General features: G+C 43.8%; 1 protein-coding gene across 5 annotated transcripts in view; it reads left to right on the top strand.

Moving 5' to 3' along the window:
- LNX2 (ligand of numb-protein X 2) overlaps window positions 1–24,384 on the top strand; it is a 59,678-nt gene that overhangs the window by 7,966 nt on the left and 27,328 nt on the right. The window contains exon 2 of one of the 5 annotated variants that reach the window (XM_038174966.2): window positions 21,362–21,496. The exons of 1 other annotated variant lie outside the window; for it this stretch is intronic. The gene's annotated coding sequence lies outside the window, so the exon portion shown is untranslated. Of the gene's footprint in view, window positions 1–9,111; window positions 9,131–9,188; window positions 9,323–12,782; window positions 12,980–21,361; window positions 21,497–24,384 lie in introns of those variants that run through there. 3 more of the 5 variants (XM_072032655.1, XM_021276732.4, XM_005026136.6) reach the window with 3 other exon arrangements.

Below are 24,384 nucleotides of genomic sequence, written 5' to 3' on the forward strand. Positions count from 1 at the left end.
TATAATACATTTTAGTGTAATCCAAAAATTCTTTTTTTTTTTTTTTTAAGGATAAAGTTACGTAGTTTTCTGACTTAAAATAAGCCTGCTTCTCAAATTTGAAAGAAGATGGAAGCAACAACCGAAAGAAAAGGAATAACAAATTATTTTGTCAAGAGCAGTGATGAGATATTAAAACTGTACTTAAATGTATTAAATATTTAATTCATAGAGTTGTATTTAAGTATGTTGATAAAACTCTTTAGTGGAAAAATGCTCTGCCTTAAACATGAATTGGAGAGGATTAGGATTTAATAAAGTGAATTACTGTTTCTGTTTGAGGGGGAAAATATTTTTCCCCAAGGTTTTGATTTTTAAAACTACCGGCTTTCTTCCCAGATGTTCTAGAATATATTATGCATTGTTGTAAAACAACTCTAATCTCTAATACGATTATCTGTAAACTTCCTTTGTTTACTGAGGGATTTTTCAGATTATCAAATCATTCTGTATACAAATCCTACTTCTCTTGGTGCATACTTTGAAGTCGACACTGCATTCTCTAGGCAGCACCCCAAATGCAGCTTCCCAACGTAAATGAATGATGATTATTGTCCTCACGTTGGGAAGGGAAATTGAGTCTCCTGTCTCAATTCATGGTTCACTTCCAACATAGGGTAATGAGAGCAGGTGCACTAAGGCACCAGAGCGTGTGAATTGATTTGCAGTATAAATATAGACAAGTTATTTATGAGTGTATGGAATTCAGGAGAGAAAAGGGTTGGAGCCAGAGTTGTCATTTGCTTTTTAAGATTTCATGGGCGTGTTTTTCATAATACCCATACACCGAAATGAGAGGAACTGTTGTCTGTTATCATCACGGTGGCACCTGTGCTCTGGGGCATGGGATGGGGCTTAATAAGAGGGAAGTGTCTCTCAATCCCAGTCCTCTGTGTAAATATGAATTATTCAGAGCCCAGTGTGGAATTTCTTGGGACAGTGCAAGCTGTGCAGGGATGTGTTGTGTTGTGTTTTTTTATTTTTTTTATTTTTTGCCTGAAATTGTGAGAATCTGCCATGGGGAAAGACATTCGGAGGTCCTCTTCCCCAGCAGCATTCTTCCCCTGGATGCACGAGATCGCAGGCAAGATGTAGCAGGAGAAGGGAAAACTAAGCAGAATAGGATGCGTCTTCGAAGGACAAATCAGTGCGTTGAGAGCTGCCTTTGCTGGCAAAATCCTGAGTAAGCAGGTGGGCTTGGCGCCGTGCCCTGAAGGTGAACGTGCTCGGCCGGCAAGCCAGCGGGGAGGCACAGCCCTCGCTTCTGCCTGTGATCTCCAAAAACATCCTTTGTGAAAGCTTCTGGCTGCCCTCTGCCACTTCACCTTGGATGCTGGGAGAAAGAAATGGCCTTTGGTAGCTAGGACTGAGGGGACGCAAGGCTAACAAAAAAAAATCAATTGGTGTAGTATCAGTTGCGTTTGGAAATGGCTTGGTTTCTTTTGTGCATGCTGAGCAGCAGCAAGGCTGGGATTATATTTCTTTATTTGGTGCTCTGGGCAGCAGGAAAGCTGGGCCAAGAGGTGTCACAGTGCCAAAGTGTCCCCTGGGCACTTCCATTCCCATTCCTCAGCCTCCCCCCATGCCAATCCCCAGCTTTCCAGAGGCCCCTGGTGCCAACTGTGCCCAAGCAGGGACACCCAGAGCAGGCTGCCCAGGCCCACGTCCGGGCGGCTTTTGGAGCTCCCCAAGGAGGAGACCCCACAGCCTCTCTGGGCAGCCTGTGCCAGGGCTCCGTCACCCGCCCAGCACAGCAGTGCTGCCTGGTGCTCAGAGGGAGCCTCCTGGGTGCCCGGCTGTGCCCATGGCCTCCTGTCCTGGCACTGGGCACCACTGAGCACAGCCTGGCTCCGGCCTCTCTGCACCCTCCCTTCAGGGATTTAGGGACACGGATGAGATCCCGCTGAGCAGCCCAAGCTCTCCCAGCCTCACAGCAGAGATGCTCCAGCCCCTTCACCACCTTGGAGTCCCTTCTTTGGACTCTCCCCAATGTGCCCAGGCCTCTCCTGTACTGGGGGGCCCAGAACAGGACCCAGCACTCCAGCTGCAGCCCAACCAATGCTGAGCAGAAAGGATCACCTCTAAGCCAAGCTTCCCCAGTCTGTTTCAAAACGGACAGAAAAGGTGAAAAGAATGACCAAACTCACCAATTCTGGCTTGGTGTAGCTGCAGATCCACCCAGTGAGCTGAGGGAACCTCACAACCTGTGAGGTGCCTGGGCTGCCACGCTGTGCCTGCTGAGGTTTTACGGTGGCCCCGAGGCGAGTCCTGGATGTCACGCCTGGGCTGGAGAAATATTGCCAGAGGTACTTTTACTGCTGAGGTCTAGCCGAGTACAGACGGTGATATTCTTAATTTTCCAGGCTGTTGCTATCTTATTCTCAGCTGTCCCTAGACGTCCTCACCATTTTATGTTTCCCCTCTAATGGCATGAGCCAAGATGTCATAATATCCAAAATCAAATGTACCAGAAAATATAATAAATTAGAGTCGGGCTAGCAGAGTAATTGAAGAATAAACTGAATTTTAAACAACACGAGATTGCGTTATGAACTGATTGCTATGCACAAAATGCACCAGAGGAGTGCGACTTCATGTAGATTTACTATTGATGGCAGTATTTCCTAGATTGCTACTAGTAATAAGGAAATGAAAATGGTTTGAACTTTTGAGTTAGTACCGCTACATAATATTGCAGCAAAGGAGAAGTACCATTCTAGTTACGCATCAAAGTGATTCTGGGAGAAACATTTTCTCAGCTATTTATTTATTAATTTAAGAGTTTTTCGTGAGTTTAACAATCCTGAAGCTTCTGAGGCCACAAGTTTTTGTCACAGAAAGAAGTAAATTCATCCCCAACTGTTTTTTTTTTTTTTTTTAATAAGAAATTGTTTATGTAAAGTACTTGGTGCAGTGGATCCCTCTCAAGTGAGAAAATTGAGCTTAGGGACATCTGGTGTCCCGAAGAAATGCTAAGGTTGTCTGCCAGGTCAGTTTTATGGCAGGTAGTCTGCATATTTTGTTTGAATAATTTTGTCCTAATTTTTATTTCATTAAGAAAAAAAGGAGCAGATAACACACACGTAGGACGTTTTAAAAATAACCCTCCAGCTGCAATACCAGTAGAGATGTTGGGAGACAGTCACGCTTATCTGAGATGGCATGAGAAGGTCTGGGTTTGTGAGCCAGAAGGCATCTCAGCTGAGACGTGGTGAGCATGCATGCTCTTCTGGTCTCCTGAAATCAGAAATGAGATAGCGCTGGTAAAAGCCATCCTGAGGCTGTTCTTATAACTCAAAGTTACGGGAAAGGTTGGGAAATGCAAATAGTCGGTAGGAGGTATTTGCTGAAAGATTACAAGTGGCAGGGTTGAAGAGTTTCAGTGGGCTGTATGGAACTCGATTCTGTGCAGAAGAGTTGGTGTCGAGGCAGTTGGGCTGTTGATATGCAGAGAAAACTTGAAAAGCATTTTGGACTTTACTTTCTTTCAGTTTCATCCAAATTTTGAGAATATAAAGAGAATTTTGTAAGGATGAGCTCTTTGGCAGCAGTAGTTCCAGCTCAAGTCAAGACTCTGATGCTTCATAAATTGGGCTCTCCAGTGGCATACCAACTAAAGGAAGGGCTGTTCAGTGGTAGAAATGAAACCTAAGGCTTGTTCGGTGGCAGGGAGGGCAGGAAGGCAAAAAAGCGATATTAATGCACTGAAATAATGTCATTGTGTAGTGGTAAGCACTGTGATTTGTGCTTTAAGTGAGAATTTTTAAGTTTAAAAGTTTAAGTTGTATTTCAGCATGAAATTGTATTGTTGATATTCATTAGTCTTGTAAAATTTCAGTAAGATTCTCTACCGGGAATGGTAATGAAATACATATTACTTGTAAACTAATTTTTTAGAATAGTGAAAGTGGTAGCTCGTGAGTTAAATACGTGAATATATTAAGTGAGCTTTATCATTGTGAAACTTATTTAAAGTGTCGTAAATCCCTTGATTTATGTTCCTTCTCAATGCCATGACCTAAAGGAAGCTGAAATTTATCTAGAAGAAACAATTATTTCCCGTGTAATACTTATTTCCCCTGTGTAACTTGTAAAATTAATTATTTTTCTGTATATATTCTGATGACTTAATAACTTATCTTCTTGCATCCATCCCCTGTTTCCATAGAAATGGGTTCAGAGATCACCAGGAGGCAAGAGCAAGGACTTTTGTGTATGACTTCCCCTCCACACTGCCTGTTGAGATAGTAAGTGGCACAAACAAGCCTCCAAACACCACTGCGCCAGCTCTTAAAACTTGTATGGCAGGAGGCTTGGGGAAATCAATCTGCCTATCACTTGGGGAAAACAGGCAGCCCTTAACCTGTTTAAAAAAAACAAACAAAAAAAAAACAAAACTTGAGCAGTGCAAGAATTCCTACAGGAAGGTTTTGAGGAAAATCATTTTCAGGATCCAGAGTTACATTTCCACTCGCTTCAATGGCAAGTTTTGATGTTCTGTGAAAGATTCATAGCTCTCTTGTGCTTTTCCTTTTTCCCTATCACACATCCCAGGTGACTTTTGATGACGTACCCCAACAGCATAAATCTGTGAGAATCTTCCCCAGTGGAATATGATACTTATAACAAATGTTTGTGCGGCTCAGCCTTTCTCTAGCTGTGGTCAGTCTCTGCTTTCTAGTATTTCTTACCCACTTAACCCTAGTAGTGAAATCTGTGCACCGTGGCAGTTTACTCTAGGGAAGACCACTCAAGAGCAAACTGTTGGTGAGGAATATAATGGGTAAATGGAGTTCTTTAAAGGAGTTTTGGAGCATCGTTTTCTTTCAAAATATATTAGTGTCATGGAGGAAAGCAAGCATTTCTGATAAAGTTTATTGCAGTAGTAAATGTTAGGAACGAGTCAGCAATATTGAGCAGGCCAGATCATTCTGGAGGCTGCAGGCAGTTGAATGATGCATTACAATTTAAGCAATATATTCTTTCTAGCGTTCAGAAGCAGAAAATCTAAACCACTTTTACAGGCTGAATACATCCTGAAAACATGCAGGAGTCATCAGAATTAACCATTGGAAAACAGCTCCGTCTTCAGTTCTGCAGTGAGGTGCCTAACAGAGTCCTCAGAGGAAGGATAAAGGAGTGAGGGAGCACTGAAAATGAGCACGGAGGAGCTGTTCCTGGGGCACGGGCAGAGCTGCTGGTTTGCTGGGAACACTTCTGAAGAGTTAACACTTGAAAGCTGGAAAGCCTTCAGGAAGGACTTACAAAAATGAATAGAGCGTATGCCGTCTGGTATTTATTTAAGAACCCTTCTTTCCTCATCTAACTAGTAAATAAACCACGGCGCATAAAAGTAACGGGAGTTTTCATCATTTTAAAGAGCTGTTTACATATCTGGCTGCGCTTGGAAGCTGCCGACAGGCAGCAAACGCAGCTAGGTAGGCCTGGTGATGGTCTGCTACAGGCTGAGCAAATATCATAAAGGCTGGAGAATGGGAAGCCCTCAGGAACAGCAAACACGGATAGCTAATACCGATCGGTAAGGATTTCTCTGTGAGATGCGAAATGGCAGAAATGTGTATTTAATGCGCACAAGCCAACTAATTGCTTCAGCTAGACCCAGCGCACAGCGATCCCGTTGCCATCAGCACTTGGTGGCATAATTTATATCGAGGGACGCTTTTCCCGTGGCAGGCGGGCAGAGAGCCAATGCCACGTAAAGTCATTCGTGTCATCCCAGGGACAGGTGGGACCGGCGGGCTGGGGGCTGGTTTACGAGGCAGCTGCATCCATCCTCGCATACCAGGGCTGCTGCAGGGTCAGGCCGCTACGGCTCGTTTCGTGGCGTGTTGTGAGTGCTCCCAGTCCAGTATTTTAGCCTAGTGATTGCCGTTTCAGTGGAGACTGCTATGCTTGAAGAATCTGCCCAGTCTGTTTCTTTTTTTTTTTAATTATGTATGCCACGAAGCAAGTGTAAATGAATGCTTTCCATGCGCGCATTGGATAAGGAGATGGACAGCTTATAAATGCACTTGTTACTCTTTCATATTCAGATAGACTTTGATGGCTGTAATGTAGCAGCACAAAGTTTTTGTGAACGCCAGAAGGAAGATGAATTCAGTTCAGATTCATCCCTGAAAAGTCCAATAAAAAAAGAGAAAAGGCCTTTCACGTATTTTCTTGCCTTATTTTCCTAGCATGATAAAAGCTGCTTTGCTGCAGCCTTAACGAAGGATGTAACAGTTGAAAGGAAGCTTTTCCCACCTGAAGGAAAATGTTGAGAAATTGCAAAATGAGTTTACAAGATCCTCAGCAGAAATATTTCATGGGGCTTAAGGAGGATCCCATTGTATAAAAGTGGGAGAACCACAGATATAAACTAAATCCCTGCATCAGGCAATATTTCGTTTGAAGTGGCATAGCAATAAAACTGGTTTGTTTGTTCTTTCCACCCTCCTGCTCTTCTGCGCTCTTCAAGAGAGCATGGGCTGGTGGTTTCAAATCAGGGATGGGGGTATTTTGGTATTTCTTCCTCGTGTAGGATGAGACAAGTACCACAAGCAAATAACTTCAGGTGAGCTCATTATTTCCATATGTAAGCTGAGGGAAAAAAAGCCCATCAAAAGAGTTCGTAAAGGTTAAAACCTTAATAGTTACCACTGACATTGAGGTTCTTAGGTAAAGGCATTAAATAAGTGGAATATATTGTGACTGTATCACGCTCATTGTCTTCTTCCCTCACACCTCACAAAGTTAGAATGTAAAGAGATGAGAGCATTTTTCCTCATATTTATGCACAACACAGAGCAGTACAATTGCTTAGCTAAATCAACGGGACTTTTTCAATTATAAGGTGCCATTACCTTTCTGTGTTCTTGTCATTTATGAAATCAGCGGGTGGTTAATTAAATTGGTCCTTTGGACTCTTCTAAAGGATGCGTATTAATTATATTTTAGTGATGGTGTGGACATTTCTCAACTTTTTAATGAGGGTCAAAGTTGTTTACCTCTTTCTTAGGAAATAGCTATTTCTTTATTGAGGGTAGTATAATACGGGTGGTTTTGTTTGTTTGTTTTAATAAAATCTCATTAGCTGCTCATTGGGATGTTAAATGCTGTGATCACGTTACATGCTTGCTTGAAATCAAAACTTAAAATCTGAATTTTCCTGACTGCAAAGCACTGCTAGGTCTGCAGAGTCCACGAGATAACTCCATGTCAATGAAGGGAGTAGGTTCATTGCTCAAAGAGGACATGTTCCCCTAAACCATCCAGCTCTTTTGATTTCGTGGCTTTGGAAAGCAATTTTGGGGCTCAAAACCAGGATGTCCATGTAGCTTGATGGAGGTGAGGACCCTGGTTTTACTCACATTGCTGTGCAAAGTTTTGCTGGACTGTTTCACAGTATGGATAAGATCCATACTCGCTGTCCTAAAAATCCTAGAAAAAAAAAATCATAGCAATCACTTACAGACATGGCTGTTGGGTTTTTTAGTTAATGACACTTGCGTGCTAAAGGAAGCCCCGAGAAGGTGTGCTAACAACTGCATGCTTTTGCCAGGATTAATTTATATTGGTTCCTGGATGAGATAGTGTGTTCCTGTCAAATGCCCAAAACCAAACAAAACCCCCTAGCCTGGTGTAAATACCAGCGAGGCTGTCACTTAAGTGCCGCTGTAAACGTCTCGAACAGATGTGTAAAGTTTCTGTAGCACTCCCTGGGTCTTTGAAATACCACTGCAGGTTTTATCTTACAGGAAGGAGCAGGATGGCCCTCGCTTCTCATCTGACGGGTTATTGACAAGTTATTCCACGGGGCTGGTGGCTCCACCAGGGCTGCTGTCTCCTCTAGACCATGCAGCTCTTCCCCATGAACCAAAACAACATCGGTCTTCTTTATGCTGTTTATCTACCTTCATTTATTTAAGACCACATCAAGCCAAAAAAGAGTTGAGAAAAGCAGTTTCGGTACGGTTTCAAAATGCAATTTGCTTTGTAATCGTGCTTTCTCAGACAGAGGATGGTATAAAGCCACCCTGAAGTCTTCTGAAGCATCCATTGAGCCATCGAGCTGAACCCTTCTCATCTGGAGCACGTTCATCTGCTGCTAATTTTTATCTCGTTTGTAAGTTTAGGGCTTTTTTTTCCCCACTTGATGGAACAATATAAGTGAAGGAAGGGGACATTTCCATGAGGGATGTGGCAGTTACCATATTTAGGTGGCAGTAGACTGCTGCATGGCATTTCTATTAGGTACAGTAAAATGGGATAGTAATATTTAGGTATTCAACTTGAAAATGGGGTTACTGAAGCCCAGCATCCTGGATTTTATAGAAGTAGTGGCCACTGTGGAGCACAGTGGTTTGTAGTTTGTGGGTCTGCAAATATTCATGACATCTATCATTCAAAAAAAAAAAAAGAAAAAGAAAACAACAGGGAAATTACTTTGAAAGAAAAATAGATTTATTTATTTTTTGGACAAAAGCAGAATAATTCAAGATGTACACTTTCTGCACCAAACACCCATCTAGTATCAAGATACTGAATTATAAACCCACAGAAACTGAAAATTATTAAAGTAAGCTTGGTTTGGGAAACATTTTAAAACTTTAACTTCAAATTTTATTTTCTCATAATACAATTTTCTTCAGGAGGAGGAGATAAGAAATAAGATTATATAATCCAGTTTGCTGTTTTTTCCTGGAAACGCCGTGTCTGGAGCAGGCTTTGCATATGGTTTGCAGCTCAGGGACAGCGTGACGGGGGCTTGAAATGCCCTGCGTGTGCCGTAAAGCTGCTCTGCTCTATGCGTGGAGTTATTGGAACTATTCCTGTGTGTGTGATACCCACACATGCTCTCCGGGAGTGCTTAAAAAAAAAAAAGAAGTAAGGCGCCAGATATAGTAGCCCTGTTTCATTATGCATTCGGGAGAAATTGCTGACGACATTTCAGCCTGCAGTTAATTTTAATGTTAGGGTTGGTATTTGAAAAGGACACGGCGTAAGAGAACGCCTGCGGATCTTTTATGCTGGCTGCTGCTACGGCCCCAGCTATTCACGTGAGGGGAGGCGAGCAGATGGATTCCCTGCTGTAAGTAAAGCAAACCCTGCGAGATGCTCCAGCGGTTGTAAGGGGCCGGTCCTCCTTTTTGATTGCCCGCTGGCGAATTCATTTGGGTCCACCAGCCTGCTGACAACCTTTTTCCTTGAAGTTCTCTGTCGTCATGTGCTACCCTCCTCCTCCTCCGTGAGAACAGCAGCGTGGTCTCCGTGCCCTGTGCAGGTATGCTGGCCTCCCTCCTCTCCTCCTCCAAATTCAGGAGCAAAAAGGGTAAGAAAAAGCGAGGAGGGAGAGGGGCTGCCAAAGGTTTTGTGACGGATCCTCAGTGCCAGCTGCCTCCCTGCTGGCCGGGGGCTGGTGAGGAATTAATCGTACCTGGGTGTTTCCAGGCTCTGCCTTCTGGAAGATGCTCTTCTCCAGAGGGCTTAATTGCAGGCTAGACCCTCTGGCGAGAATTACAAACAAGAAACGCAGGAAATACTCTGAATTCAGCCCGTTTCGAGTGTGTAGGCTTCTCTAAGCCAAAGTGTAAAGTGAGTCTGTCTCGAATTAACTGTTTCATGCTTTCTGTTTATTTGTTTGTTTATTTATTTTTACATTTATCTTTCCTAAATGGGATGTTTCTCTGAAATGTTGTGTTTAACAGGGTGATGCTTTGCAAAAAGGCTGTGGTCAGGAGTCTAAATTTCACTTGTACTAGGCTGCTTTTTGGTGATTTACATGTGCGTATACTAATTGTCTTCTTAAAGATTTAAGAATTTGAGCTTTGCTTAGTTGTAAAATCCAAGTTTAAAAGCACATTTCATGAATTACAAGGGATTTATGACATCCTTTCAGTCTGAAGGTGACAAAGACGTAGCAGTGAAATAAAATGAACTGTTTGTGCTGATGCAAGCAAAGGTCAGTGCATGTTCTGGCTGAAATTAAAGCAACTCCTTCCTTTCTCACAGCTGTTTGTATCGGCTATAAATGCATGAGATGGGTATTGAGAGCGTGGCTGGGAAATAAGCTCTTAAATACGAAAGCTCTTTGGTCTCCTAGGATACATATGTGGTTATAGTTGTACAGTTATCCGTGAGGCTTTCCCATAGAAATCCTAGAAACGCCGTTAAACTTCCAGCTAGCCTTATAACCCCGCCTTACAGCGAGGACTCCTGGTTTCATTGTGCTTTGTGCAGTGCAAACTTTGAGAAACAGGGGTCCCCCTGGTAAAGACTTCTTTAAAACAAAAAGCTTCAAGGTACTTTTAAATATAAAACAAAAAACAAAAGATCATTCATGCTGGTTTTTTATTATTAACTCTGCTTACTTGCAGAATGTGTTGATAGGAAAAATGAAGGTTAAGAGCTATAGCGTATAGGTATTTTGAATTAACTGTGTGTGATGTTGTACACACAGTAGTTCATTGTATGCTTTGACCCCCAGTTTGCAGCTAAATGGGAGTGTGTTGGAGCAAAGGATATCCCTGTGTGCATTCCCACATCCTAAAGGAGTAGGGAGGGCAGTGGAGAAGGTGTGTCTCCAGCTAGCTGGCATCCCAGCAGGAGTGCTCTTCTCCAAACCAAGCATTAAAAAAATAATAATTAAAAAAATCCATCTTTTGTTAGCATATGGGAAAGTTGCAGTGATTTTATTTTAATTGGTGAAAAATACAAGACTCTTTGTAAACCTTTTAAGGTTCAGATTTACTTCTATTTATTTCTGATACAAAGCATTGACTGAAGCCGAAGCAACAGAACATGCTCCAAGAACAAAGGAAATATCAGCTCTGGCTTTAAACTTAGCGAAAATTTCATGTTCGGTTAAACCAGTTTGTATGGACAAGCAGTAGATCCCATTTCACATATTTCCAGTTCTGAAGTTCATAAAGGGAAATGCATGCAGATTACTTCCCTGAGCCAAAGCATGCTACATTATTGTAGTAGGTTTCTAGGGTAACTTCTAGGATTTTACCTTTTCCATGTTAAAATTTTTCAGCTGGATGGCCTCTTCAGGACCCTTATGTATTATTTTTTTTGCAGCAGCAGCATTCAATACCTGGAGGCAGCCTAGTTGCCTTGGAATTTATTTCTTGTCTCTCTCTTCTCATCCCACATGACTGATAATAAGAAGCAGCGTTGTCTGTGGCTGAGTGCTGCTTTTACAGTAAGATGTCTCTTTTGAATGAAAATCTCATCATGTTCTTGACTGCACTTCTGGTTGTCAAGCTGCACATAAAAGGGGCAGAAAGGGCTTTTAATTATCCTATATGCCCACTTTTGGGTTCATTAAACTTAAATTTGAATGCTTAACTTTTTAACTCCCAAAGCATGTGAAAATCAAGGTTGCTTTTTTTTTTTTTTTTTTTTAAATACTAAACAGCTGTTTACAGAAATGGGAGGTATTTTTCTGACCCCTAACTGTGTCAGTATGGAAACTATAGAGCAGATTTTTTGATGTGTATTCCCTTATACTTCTATTATTACAAGCTTAATAGAGAGAGGACCTGTCTCAGGATGAAGTGCTCACTCGTTTTCTAGTTACTCCTTGTCTTGTTGGTGACTGACAGGTGAAGGTGATCTGGGGTTGAGTCCTTCTGACCCACTGGACTATTTCTGTGAGGCTCGAGACTGCTCTGAACCTGGTAGCAAGTTGGAGTCCATTCTGACAAGACCTGGATTTTAAGAACTCGTATTTTGCAGGTGAAATTCTGACTAGTTCCCAGCCTTATGTAGTCCCCTGTTGCTCACGGGAGCACAGAAGCCTGGAATTTCGTTATTTTCACTGAATCAGGGAATCATCAGGATCATGAAGTCCAACCATTAGCAAGTCCCATCAGTAAATCATGTCCCTTAGTGCCATGTCCACACATTTCTTAAATACCTCTGGGGATAGGGACACTGCTGGGCAGCCTGTTCCAATGCTTCAGAGTATTTCCAAATACTCCATCACCTGCTTATGCTGTTTTATTAAGCTAACCTGACATTATTAACAGAGCTGCTACCGTTGTTTTTTCTTTTAAGAGGAGTAGGCTGGTGTCTACAGCAGGGCTAGATGGTGTATGGCATTTCTAGGGTCTCATTGTCTTGACACACAGGACTGCTCTTTTTTTTATGAAAAGGGTTAGAGATCTCCCATGTGGATGTTGGTCTTTATGTCAAGGGGACAGCATTTTCTTCTACAGATACTTTCTACAGATACTAGTACACAAGGAGCTTTGCCTGGTAGGGTTTCTTGCTTGGTGTAGCAATTCAAAAAAAGGGTTTAAAGGTTTACAAAACGTTTCGTCTAAGTGTCTGGCATAAAATACGTGAAAACATTTAGCATGGGCTGGGAGTAACAAAAAAAAAAAAATGGAAATACCTGAGAGTTTGAATTTTTTATTTCTGTGAGCCTAACCTAACTTGTTGAGAAGTGCTTGGCTTGGAAAATGAGCACTGTGGTTAGGGAATGCAAAGAGGCTAGGTACTCCTGAGGCTGAATTGTCTGTCTCTTAAAGACCTTTTTCCAAAAGCAATGCTAATGAAGTAATATCCTTCAAAGTGAGGCTGGTAGTTTAAGAGCTAGTTCTTAAGGGTTGAATAGATAGAATAAATGAGGAAGGGAAAACTGTATCATCCCCCACAGAATCTCAAATGTGAAATTTCGGCATGCTGAGAAGAGATTGGGCAGTGACGAGGAGGAGGAGAAGGAGGAGGAGGAGGAGGAGAAGCAGGTTGGCTCCTTCCCAAGGTAGCATGCTTCTGTCAGCCTCTCTTGCTGGAGCCATTTTGACCACGGGCACAGAAAACTGGTGCCTGAAGTTAGGCTTTGGAGCATCCGATCTGTTGGGGCGTTTGAGCGTGTCACTCCTTTCCCCTTCTCTTCCCAAAATGTGGTGAACCAGAGTTTCCGACTGAAGTAAGTGCCTTCTATATGTTTTGCAAATTAATTATTAAGTCTACGAAAAACTAAGTGTATTTTTCTTTCATAATTCTAGGCCTTTGATTTTTAATGACTTACTTTTTGCTTGCTGGACAAGGGTTGTGGTTGGAAACCTGTCCTGTGATACGTCCTAACCCCACCAGACTCCTCTTGACCCTTCCCCTCTTTGCTTGTAGGATGAGCACCCTTCTTGGAGTCCCCTTGTACTTCTATTGGACAACTGTATTCTCGTTTAATTCTTTGTGTATATAAATCCCTAATTTCTGCATGTGGCTACCAGTTTGGGGTTTTGCATAGGTGCCACCTATTACGTGTCTTTAGTGTCATTTTTTCCTTTGATTTTATTATAATTTGTATTACTGTTTTAGACGGTAATGATTTTGATTTGTCTGCCTTTAAGAATCCTATTTTTTTTGTTTAAACAAAGAATGAGCCTACCAAGGAAGTGAGCAGAAATGCTTTAACAGCAGTTCAGCGCTTACTCCTCCACGTTTTTCATTTTGTAAGGGGGAGGTAGAAGATGATTGCTTAATATTTAGCCCCTGTCACTCATACCACTCATTGCTATGTGGTGCTAATACTATGCATCTTTGCTGATGTTTTCACTTGAATCTTAAACGACTGGATTTTGACAGTTCTGCCGAAGTAGTTTCTTTCCAAGAACACTGTAACAGGATTCAGGGGAGATGCTGCAGCAGCCAAACTGCACCTCAGGCAGATGCATAAATGCACTGTAAAAGGCTCTCTGTTTGATCAGTGCTGAAATTCCGTTTATACATATATATGTTTGTGTGTGCATATATATTTAACATGCAGGCAGCCAAGATAATATGAAAAATAATTGAAATAAACATGCTGCAAACATGGTTAGGGACAATGGAAGTGCTTTAGGAAAAAATGTGGTTGTTCTGTGTTTTGTTTTCATTCAACAAATGCTATCTCCAGTCTGTCCTTGTGGCTGTGGAATTACAAGGACTGAAGTGGAGGATATACGACTCTCACAGTTTAACTAAAAAACAAATGCAGTGTTGTCTTTGCTTCCATATACTTTGTCAAGTTTATTTGTATAACCAGCCTTGACTTCACATAGCTCCACAGCCACTTCCCTCCCCGAGCCCTGTCTAAAGGCCCCAGATCAGGTTCTAGCACACTGTGTATGCAAAGAGCTGTTTACATACAAAATATTTAAATGATTTTTTTTTTTTTTGTTCAAGGTAATGTTTGAGACTACAACTTCTACATCTAACTTGCTGTTGTTATGTAAATCCTGATTATGCATGGAGCCATTTGTTTTCAGTATCTCTGCACACAGTCTGTGTCCAAGGTATGATACGTGTACATGTAGAGAGCTTAAGCAGAAGATCTTGATGGGAGCGTTTTTGTTTTTTTGTTTTTCTGACAGACAGATGTCCTATAAAGCAACACGGGGGTGTTTTGAATAAATATAGGAGAGCAGGAGGGTAAGTCGAGCTGCGAAGCTGGCTCAGGCTAATTGTGCCTAGGCAGGGAGCTTGAGATAAATGCTGTTTTGACTGCCGACTTCAGAAGGTGGATTCATTTTCCTTCTGTTTTGAAGAGCTGCCCCCGTCCTGGTGTGGTGATTTCTGTTTTCTGTTATTAGGGAGCATGAGGGCTGTCTGGAGGCCGGGCAGGCTGGTTTTGGTGATTGCTGTGGCTTTCCAAGCAATGCGGCTGGAGTGTGGGGGCTCTGCTTGGCAGGTGGAGGCCTCAGCCCTGGCCCTGCTGTCCAGACCATCCTCTGAGCTTTCTCAGGGACCTGTGGGTTGCTTCTGCTCATTGTTGGCCATCCAAAGGGCTCTGTGGGCTTCTGGAGGCCCTTTGGCTCACACTTCTTGGCATCGGCTGTCCAAAAGGCTCTGCAGGCTCCTGGAGGCCCTTTGGCACGCGCCGCCACGTGGGAGGGAGCCCTTGGCTCTGAGGAAAAACTCGTTTTGAGAGAAATTCTTCTTTTTCTCTCGTTCAGTAGGGCACACCTTCATTGTTGAATTATTTGGTTGGCTTAAAGGGCTGCTTGGGAGCATCATGGTGTTGTGGTTGACGGTGTGGAGCTGTGGTTGACGGGGGACATCAGATGTGGCACGTCAAATAAGATGGCATACCCCTGAAGGAAGAGCTTTGCCTCCCCGAAAATAGATAGTCCTGCGATTTAACTATCCCAAAAGCTCTTTTATCCTTCTTTCCTCCCATCCACCCCCAGCTTTTCTTTGTCATCAAAGCTGTTCTGAGAATAATCCAAGAGCGTTGCTGTCTCCTTGATTTTCCTCCGTTCACACCCATAGTGACTGGGGCTTGCTGTACAGATAAGCAGGGAAAGGGAACATGGCTCACCTCATCCTTCTTTATGTTCTTTGAATTGCCTCAGCTCCTTAAAATTTATATTAATCAAATCAAATTGTATCTGTGCGTAGCCAGGAACTGGCTATGTTTAATCTAGTTAAGTGTTTTCTGTTCATCCATGGAAGCCCTCATTTCAGGGCAAAGAGCGCCGGGGAGGGCTTTACAGAAGGTTTAGCATCTTGATCGACAGCTTTCTGCTGCCTCCATCTCTCCAAACAGAAAGGGTGGCACATATGTCAAGGGCTGCTGGACAGATTGCACTGCAGAAAATAACCATGTTGGGTAAGCACATGTTCTGCTCTTTCTTGCCTTTCTCCTCTGCTCCGTAAGTGAGAAGAAAGCCTCATTTATTGACTGCTTGCAGTTAATTTCTGACTGTTGAGGTGGTTTTTTTTCACTCTCACTGGATGTAAAAGCCCACCTGTTACAGCAGTGGTAATGAAATACTGCTTTTGCTATGCTCTTTGTGCTGGGAAGGAAATCTGTCTTTAGCTCTACCACAGGTAAGCATGCATTATTCCCACTTTCATTCCACTTCGCTTCTCTTTGTTTATTTTTCACCGCTGTGAAACCCCAAAAAGGATGTATGTAGGAGCTTGGAGGAGGTTTTGTGTAGGATCAGGCCTACAAGCTGCAAACCTGTGGTGCCCATGGCTGGTGTGTGACCCAGGAGCGGAGAAGAGCAAATCCTTGTGCCCAAGGCTGCTGGTTGCTGTCCCTGCTGGCAAGGGAAGAAGCAAACTCAATTCCCATTTCCTTCTGAGGGCTTCCAAAGCCCCTTTTCCTGACCATCAGGAAACACAGGGTTTGCTCTCCTGTAGCTTGATTTGTGCCTTTCACTCCGTTCCTTTTTCAGAGCTCCTCTTGTTCAGTATGAATATTCAAAGTTTAATCTCTGTATTTTTTTGATGTGTAGATGTGTCTTCATTAAAGATTCATGTTCTTGTCTCTTTTTCATCTATTTTGAGGTGATTTATCTGATGTAGCCCTGTATTTTCTATAAAGAATTGATTTTTCATATGGTTACAATCCTCATCCTCCCTGTCTCGTTTGAGACTGATTTGACTAAACTAAAGCTATTTTAATCTCCCGCTCTCAAAATAGAAACCATTCCATTTGTGCTGTAGAAAATGGCTGCTGGATGATCTTTGCCTGCTTTGAGCACAAACCTTCTGGCTCCTTCCTTAATCTTGCAGAGCCGCTTCCTCCCATTTCGTCCCACGGTCCGCTGGTGTCAGGGTTCCCTGGTTTTTTGGAGTCGTGGTTTTGGGAGATGGGCATCATCCATGTTCTGTCTAATGGAAAGATGGTCCTGTGTGTCCCATCGTGCACGGTTCCGCCTTCCTTTACATCTTTTCATTCGATGCTGAGATTGATGCTTGGATCCCTGAAATCTTCTCAGTCTGAGGACACTGCATGGGTGTCCCTGTGCTGGCTTCCCTGCTTTGGCAGAGGCGTTTCGCCCACGAACGCATTCAGCAGGTGCCCTGCGGAGAGACACCCCTGCCGAAAGTGGCTGCCGTAATTAAAGCCCGTCGTCCCTGTTGCTGTGGAAACGCAGGGAGCCCGACTTGCAGGCAGCTTCGTTTTCCCAAATAGTCCTTCGCCAGATTTAAGCAGGGCTTCGTTCTCGGTGGGGCCGTGCCGGCAGCTGGCGTGGTGCGAGCGCTTTGGCTGCGTGGGCATTGCCCCTGCGCGTGGGACAAAAACCAAGCAGAGGGGTGGAAAATCTGCAAGGAGATGGGTTTGCTCTTAGCTCAATGCTGCCGAATGGTTCAGTTGTGTTCAGGCACAACTGTATTCAGCTTGAATACAAAAATTCCACTCATTCTGCTGAACACCTTCAAACACAGAGGGAAATATAATCGGGATTCAGTGAAAGTGTTGCTGATGCATTAAGAGAAATCCATCCTAGTCTAATTCCTGTACGCATGCCATCTCTCTGTTGTTTTTTATTTTTTTCTGTGACTTTGAGCTACCAGATGTCATCTTTTGACATCATAACATTCGGTTTTGTTTGTGTTTTCAAACAAGCAAGAGTCAAGCAGCACTACTTTCTCACAGACCTGCGCTGGAATAGAGTTGGGTTTTTTGTACTGGACGACAGCGAAGCCCTCAGACATCTGGATAATTAACATGGATGTTATGCAGTCAGTGCAAGTTGCTGGTTCTGCTCCACTTGTTTGCTGTATGGCTTTAATATTAAAACACAGATTGTATCTAATGAGCTAGGTCACGCTTATTGGAAGACGTGGGATAACATTTTTCCCCTCTAGTACCGCATGCCAGCTATTTATTCTCCTCATATTTTTTATTACAGAGCTGCTGCTATCTTGTGTTAGTCCACTCGAACTATGGTCTGCTTTGAAAACAGTTCTGAATCATCAGCCTGATGCTGTAATTCCTGTGAAGGATGCTGGACTGGGAACAAAGGACTAATTTTTCATGTTATGATGTGGTTTTAAGCCATGAATGTAACCACTGTCTAGTTTCCCTCTCCTGTGGCTTGTGTTTATCCACTCCTGGCTGCTAAGAGATGATGTTCGCAACCCTAGCGTTTGAACAAGGGGAATTTAGAAAACATGAGGTCTTTTCCAGCTGGGGTGCCATGGAAATGGGGATGTAGTGCAAGATTGAGAACAGACTTCAGAAATCCTGCAGTATTCAGAAATTAAGAAAACCTTCCCTGAAATCCGGGGTGACGATCATGCTACTGTTCAGAGTTATTGATGGGTACATAGGAGCAATTAGGCATTGCCTTGTAAATACAAATCTGAATGGCCAGAAGAGGATGAGTTGAGCCTTGAAAAAAGAAGACTGAGAAGGGATCTAAGTAATGTTTACAAATACCTGAAGTGTGGGAGACAGAGGGATTTGGCCAACCTCTCTTCAGTGGTTTGTGGGGACAGGACAAGGGGCAATGGCCACAAGATGGAGCCCAGGAAGTTCCGCACCAACATGTGAGAGAACTTTTTCACGGTGAGGGTGACGGAGCACTGGGACAGGCTGCCCAGGGAGGTTGTGGAGTCTCCTCTGGAGGTATTCAAGGCCTGTCTGGATGCCTACCTCGGCAGCCTGCTCTAGAGAACCTTTGACAGGGGGGTTGGACCCGATAATCTCTCAAGGTCCCTTCCAACCCCTACAATCCTGTGATTTTGTGATGAATTGTCCTTCCCACCTTGAATTTTTAATGTTATTCTGGCAGCACTGGCAAGAAAGAACAAATCTCCAGTAAATTCATCTGGTCCAACAATGTTTGCCATTCCAGGTAAGGCCAAAGTGACAGTTTGGCTTTCTAAGGACGTGTCTAAGAGCACAATAAAAAGATAATTTCAGATAGTTTCTAGACGCTTGCCAGGGTTCATCTGAAGCTGCCAGTAAATCTTAGGCTGGTAACATTTAGCACACATTAAGTGTTTTTCTAGAAAAGTTATAACTCACTATTTCATTTTCAGGATATTTCCAAAAAGCTTCATAATTTTTTTTAAAACTTTTCCCTTTTCAGTCATTCATATACCTTGTTTTTACTTTTCAAAAAGTTCTGCCAAGAAAATATAGCCGTATATAATTCTTGTTCCTCTTCTCATTCTGCTTATCCTGATTCTCAATTTTTAACCACAATAAAGCAATAGACTTCTCATGCCTCTGGAGATCATCGTTCAGCACGCAGCTTGATGTTCCCAGAGGAGGCTCCCACAGGAGCAGTGGCCTCGTGGCCAGCAGGGACCTCACTGTGGCCAAGGTTGCAGAGAGCGGTGGCCTCCAGGCAGAAGGCTCCGGAGGACCACATCCGTCCATGGGGAGCGATGGGTGTGAGCATGGCCATCCACAGGACGTGCAGAGCTCTCCCATCCCACCCCTTTAATTTAAGTTAAAATCTTCCAGATTCAGCCATGCATGAGCATCCAGACTCGGTTACATGGGTGACTTCAGAAAGCAGCCCAAGCACCCGTGTCCCCCTTGGACGTGCCTGGTCCAGAAGCCCGTGGGTGCAGGAGGAAGAAGCAACCAGTGGGGACAGAGGCCATGGGGAGGCTCTACCAGGAGCACCCAGCCGCTGCCTTTGTCCCTTCACTGCTGTCAGAGCCAACTGAGAGCTCTGCACAGCCCTGAACCCCTTCACCCCTTCCACTGCCTGTGCTGGGGTCAAAAGGGTGTTTGCATGCACTTCATTAGCACCTGGCTAATTAGGTCCAGGGACATCTGGATCCTTCCCCATTAATGTGTCATGGTGGGAAGGATGAAACTGAGAACAAAGAGTGCAACTGTGGAAGAAACAAAACCTACGGGGCTTGGAGCAAACGTGTGCCAGAGGCTGCCCATATGTAAGAAACATGGGATCAGCACAGCATACTTCCCTGTTGTCCCAAACCAAACTCTCCAGAAGATTTTTGGGAAGTCACTTGGCTCACCCCATGCTTCAGGTCCTTATTTGTAACAGAAGGAGTCTCTAAAGCAGGGGACTTTCTAAAGCAGAGGGGTTATGAGGAGGAGAGGGCGGCAAAGTGGGAGGGGAATGGGGAGTGGCAGTCCCCATCCTGTGTCATGAGGGGGCTGAAGGTAAAAGCAAGGGGAAATCAAAATGTCAGGGTGTGGTTGGGCCTCAGGATGCGAGGACCTACGTTGCCTACCAGGAAAAAATGTCCCAGGAGAGGAAAGGGTGCCGTCGTGAGGCATTGGGACTAGAGGGAATGGCCTCAAGTTGTGCCAGGGGAGGTTCAGGTTGGCAATGAGGAGACATTTCTGCTCAGAAAGAGCAGTCAGGCACTGGGACGGGTTGCCCAGGGAGGTGGTGGAGTCACCGTCCCTGGGGGTGTTCAAGGAGAGGTTGGATGTGGTGCCTGGGGACATGGCTCAGTGGGTGACACTGGTGGTAGGGGATGGTTGAACCAGATCATCTTGGGGGTCTTGTCCAACCTTATTTTTTCTATGATTCTACAAGTTCAGGGTCATATTTCATAGTAGTTCTTATAACTTCTTTCCACTACAGGGAATAAGAAGGGGATATGCCAGGGCATCCCTGTGCTGTCATCAGGCAGCAAAATTTCGAGCCCTCCCGGATAAGAAGAGCCAGCCAGCGCACGGTGGCCTTGAAATGGGAAGAAAGATGTGTGGGCATTGTCTCACCATCACTTTGTTTAATCACTTTGTTAAGGGTGGCACTTGTTAAAGGCTGTTTTTCCCATCTTGGATTTTGCTTGAGGGTATCACGTTAAAAAGAACAGGAAACTGGTTTATTAAAATAGTTTTAAGAGGGATTTAGTTGGGAAGATGGGTATTTTCCCTTATTGCTGCTGTGGCACGGTCAGTATTTTTGTGGGATTTTGAATGGTCAGATCGAGGGATCTGACTCTCCAGGTTTTTAATAAGACAGCTTAGGAATAGATTACTTGAACCTCTGATAGCATTCATTGCAAAATACATATTTCCATTAACTCCAACTTCAAATTGGTGTTACCTATTTGTGACTTATGTGGAAAAACAAACAAAAAACATAATACAAGTTCTGTTTTGCATGTGGTATGTTGCTTTTTTTGTTGTTTCATTTTTATTCTTTTATCATTCCCATCCAGAGGGAAGGAATAAGCATCATGAAATCTGACATGGGTATGAAGCCTGACACCGTACGCTTTTGGAAAACTTTGCGAAATTTCTCCAAAGCATGTTAGTTGAACCAATAAATCAGACCTAGAGGAAGCCTATGAATCAGGCTACTGCTTTCAGACTAAAGTAGCTGTCATGCATGCTCTGCATAAAAAATACATAAAAAAAAAAAAAAAAAAAGCACAGTTGGATGTCCAGTCTCGTCCAGTTCCCAAATGAATTGTGATTTAAAACTGAGAGCAGGGCACCACCTGCACTGTTCTGCTGTCGTAATGAAGTCCCAGGTGAATTCTGTTCTAGGGAATTACATGACTTGAAAACCAGTCCTGGCTGGCTCTTTTACCCTCCTTTCTTTTTTATTATTATTTTAATTCAGACTATTTTTCCCATTCACAGCTTTCCTGAGCTGATACCGTCCTGTGGAGCTGACAATCTGCCATGATATGAGAGATAAACAGTATAAGGGATGTATGAAGAGGGATGAAGCACTGTGTTATAAACGGCAATGCTCTGGTGTTGTGTATTTCAGGGGTACGTTGCTTCTACGTGGGGGAAGTTTAGACCCAGCTTGCTATCCCTGTTGTCTCTCAAACCATAAATACCGTGTGCATAGGCTTGGTAAACTGATTGGTATTTTGCACTGGGAACAGCCCCTGAAAAGTCTTGGAACAGATAATTAGGCAGCTGTGGTGTACAATCGATACAAATCCCAGTGAATGTTTTTTTTGTTATTGAATATGCTTGTCCGAAATGCAACCAGCAGCAGCACAGGAAGCAGGCAGCGGTGCTGGGGTGAAGAATTCCCCAGGGTTTTTTTGGTTTTCGGTGCTCTGCGTGTGTATGTATATATGTTCATTTGTTTTTTGAATCCCTAAGTTGTAATGGACTTTCTGGCAGTGAGCTGTGCTGCAATGTTTGAACTGGTGTGGGGAAGAGAAGGGAAAATACCCTGTGAGATCCAGAGGCGAGCAGGAGTTCCCTGGAGGGGAGGACCAAAAGCACAGGTCTTTCTTTCGTGAGATGCTCTGCCAGTAGAGAAGAAGCAGTCCTGCACACAAGCAGGGCACGTTTGAGCCACGAACAGACACTCGTTTTGCAGAGTCCCACAGGTTAAAAACACAGCCATCTCTCTGGCATTCCCTTCTGGCAGGGCACCGCCACCACCACGGCTCTGCCCACAGAGAGGTGGTAGAAGGGCTCTCGGATCATCAGCTGCAGAAAAAGGGCTCAGGTTAGCTCATATGATCGTTTTTGATCGCTGGCAACAGTGGCTCTGGGAAGCAGCTAGAGGCAACGTCAGCCGCCACAGAAATAGGTCTGGTGGAGCACGCCTGCCCACAGCCCAGGCTGCCACCCCCCAGCAGAGCATCCACACCCTGACTGCTGGCGGGCACATCGAAAATGTGATGGTGAAAGCCAGTTGTCTCAATAACTTTTCTTGTTTTACTTTTTGTTCACGATCTATAGTAACCATTTTAAAAGTTTAGCACGCATAAGGATTTAATTATAGCCTCTCAAAAGCCTGGTGCTGGTATCTTTAACCACAGCAGCTATCCCACAGGTGACTTCACGGGACAGAAGTGCTGGAAGCCTGTTCCTTTTGAAGGAACTGTTCCTAAGAGAGGGTAGGTTTAGATTATACATTAGGAAGAAATTCTTTACTTGAGGGCGGTGAGGCCCTGGCACAGGCTGCCCAGAGAAGCTGTGGATGCCCCATCCCTGGAGGTGCTCAAGGCCAGGCTGGATGGGGCTTTGGGCAACCTGGTGTGGTGGGAGGTGTCCCTGCCCATGGCAGGGGGGTGGAACTGGGTGGGCTTTAAGGTCCCTTCCAACCCAAACCTTTCTGTGGTTCTGTGAATTCACAGTGCTCAGGGGTCCACAACTGGAATGCACAGGATGGTGCCAGGACATTTCTGTAGCCTCACTCATGTTGGATGGGATGTTGGGATCTTGGTTACTTGGAGAAGGAGGAGTCCTGTGCTTCATCAGTAGTATGGGCAGTTTGGACACATAACACATCGTTGTCCACATGTATGGACACATCTTTAACACCAGCTTTCTGAGCCCCTTCTGCACACTGGTTGTGCCACCGGTGCCGCTGACATGCAGAGCATCAGGCACCACATGCTGGCTGGCTGTGCTGGCTTGCCTAATGCTCCATGGGGCAAAACCGTTTGGTAAAGTCACAGAGCAATGCAATGCCTTCCTAGAACACCAAGCTGGTTTATTTTGCATCTCATAAAGAGCCATTAGGTGGGTCTCCTTCCTTCGGTGCTTATCTGGGAGCCCCAACATGCGGTGGAGAGCTGCAGTTTGTGCATGAGAGCCCTATGTGCTGGGCTCCTTATCTGCTTTCCAATCTTTGAATTTTTACATAATGCGTTTAAGACTGGTTTTGAGTAATCTCTTTTGGGGTCTCATTTTGCATTCTTAGTCTCCAGTAACAAAGAACTGCTGTGCTATTCCCTCCTGAAATCCTTTCCAGAAGGTGCACATTATCTGCTACAAGGGAGGGCAATGAAGAGCATCAATTTCCACAGCAGAATAGAATCCTGGATTACAAATTACTATTTAATCCTTTTTGCGTCAAAGGATATAATAATCCTTGCAAAATGTGCTCTAAGTCTTGTGCTTGGCTGTGTGAGGTTAAGGGGCAAAAACTAAAACAGGAATTCTCCTAAAATGTACAACATAGCGAAACGCATGTGTTCTGCATGAATTTGGGAATGTGGTTATGACTACGTTTCAGCAGCTAAAGATAAAGATGATGGGCTTGTGCTGCTAGAAAACTAGCAGTTTTCATTTCACTGTAAGCTTGCGATTACTCTGTTAGAATACAGCCAGTCTCTCGTGAGTGTTGCTTGGCTGTAATAAAGAATTCAGGCACAAAATAGGAATTGCTCAAATTTGATTTTTATTTGTGATTGAGAACATTTGCTGAAACTAACTAATTAGCAGGACTCTTAAAAATGTGAGAAAGCTTGTTTTGTTTTCTAAATCATCCTGTTACAAGATTCAAGCAATGTGATTTTGTGTAAGAGGGAAGAATAAATAAAGTTGGGAGGGGTAAAGCTTCTCAAACTGTAGACTGATGGTTGTACAGTTTCCTGACCATGGAGCTATTTTAAGGCAAAGTTTAACAACTTTTAAAGTTTAAAAAATGAATTCCATAGTGACAGATCTCCAGTCCTTTGACTGATGTGATTATTGTCTCGTTGAGAATGTTGTAATTTGAATTTTGTTAGATACAAAGCAGAACGGGTTAGTTGCTTGGAACCACTTACTTCATGTAATCAGTTTATTCCGTGTTTTTACTTCTGGCCTGTGTACTAAATCGAATGTGTCATGCTGCATAGAATCAGCCCCTCTTAGCTGTGTAGGAATGAATCCACAGAGAGAACCTGAAGGTAAGTGGTGGC

This window comes from Anas platyrhynchos, chromosome 1 (genome assembly GCF_047663525.1).
Source record: "Anas platyrhynchos isolate ZD024472 breed Pekin duck chromosome 1, IASCAAS_PekinDuck_T2T, whole genome shotgun sequence".
In the NCBI taxonomy this organism is placed as follows: Eukaryota; Metazoa; Chordata; class Aves; order Anseriformes; family Anatidae; genus Anas; species Anas platyrhynchos.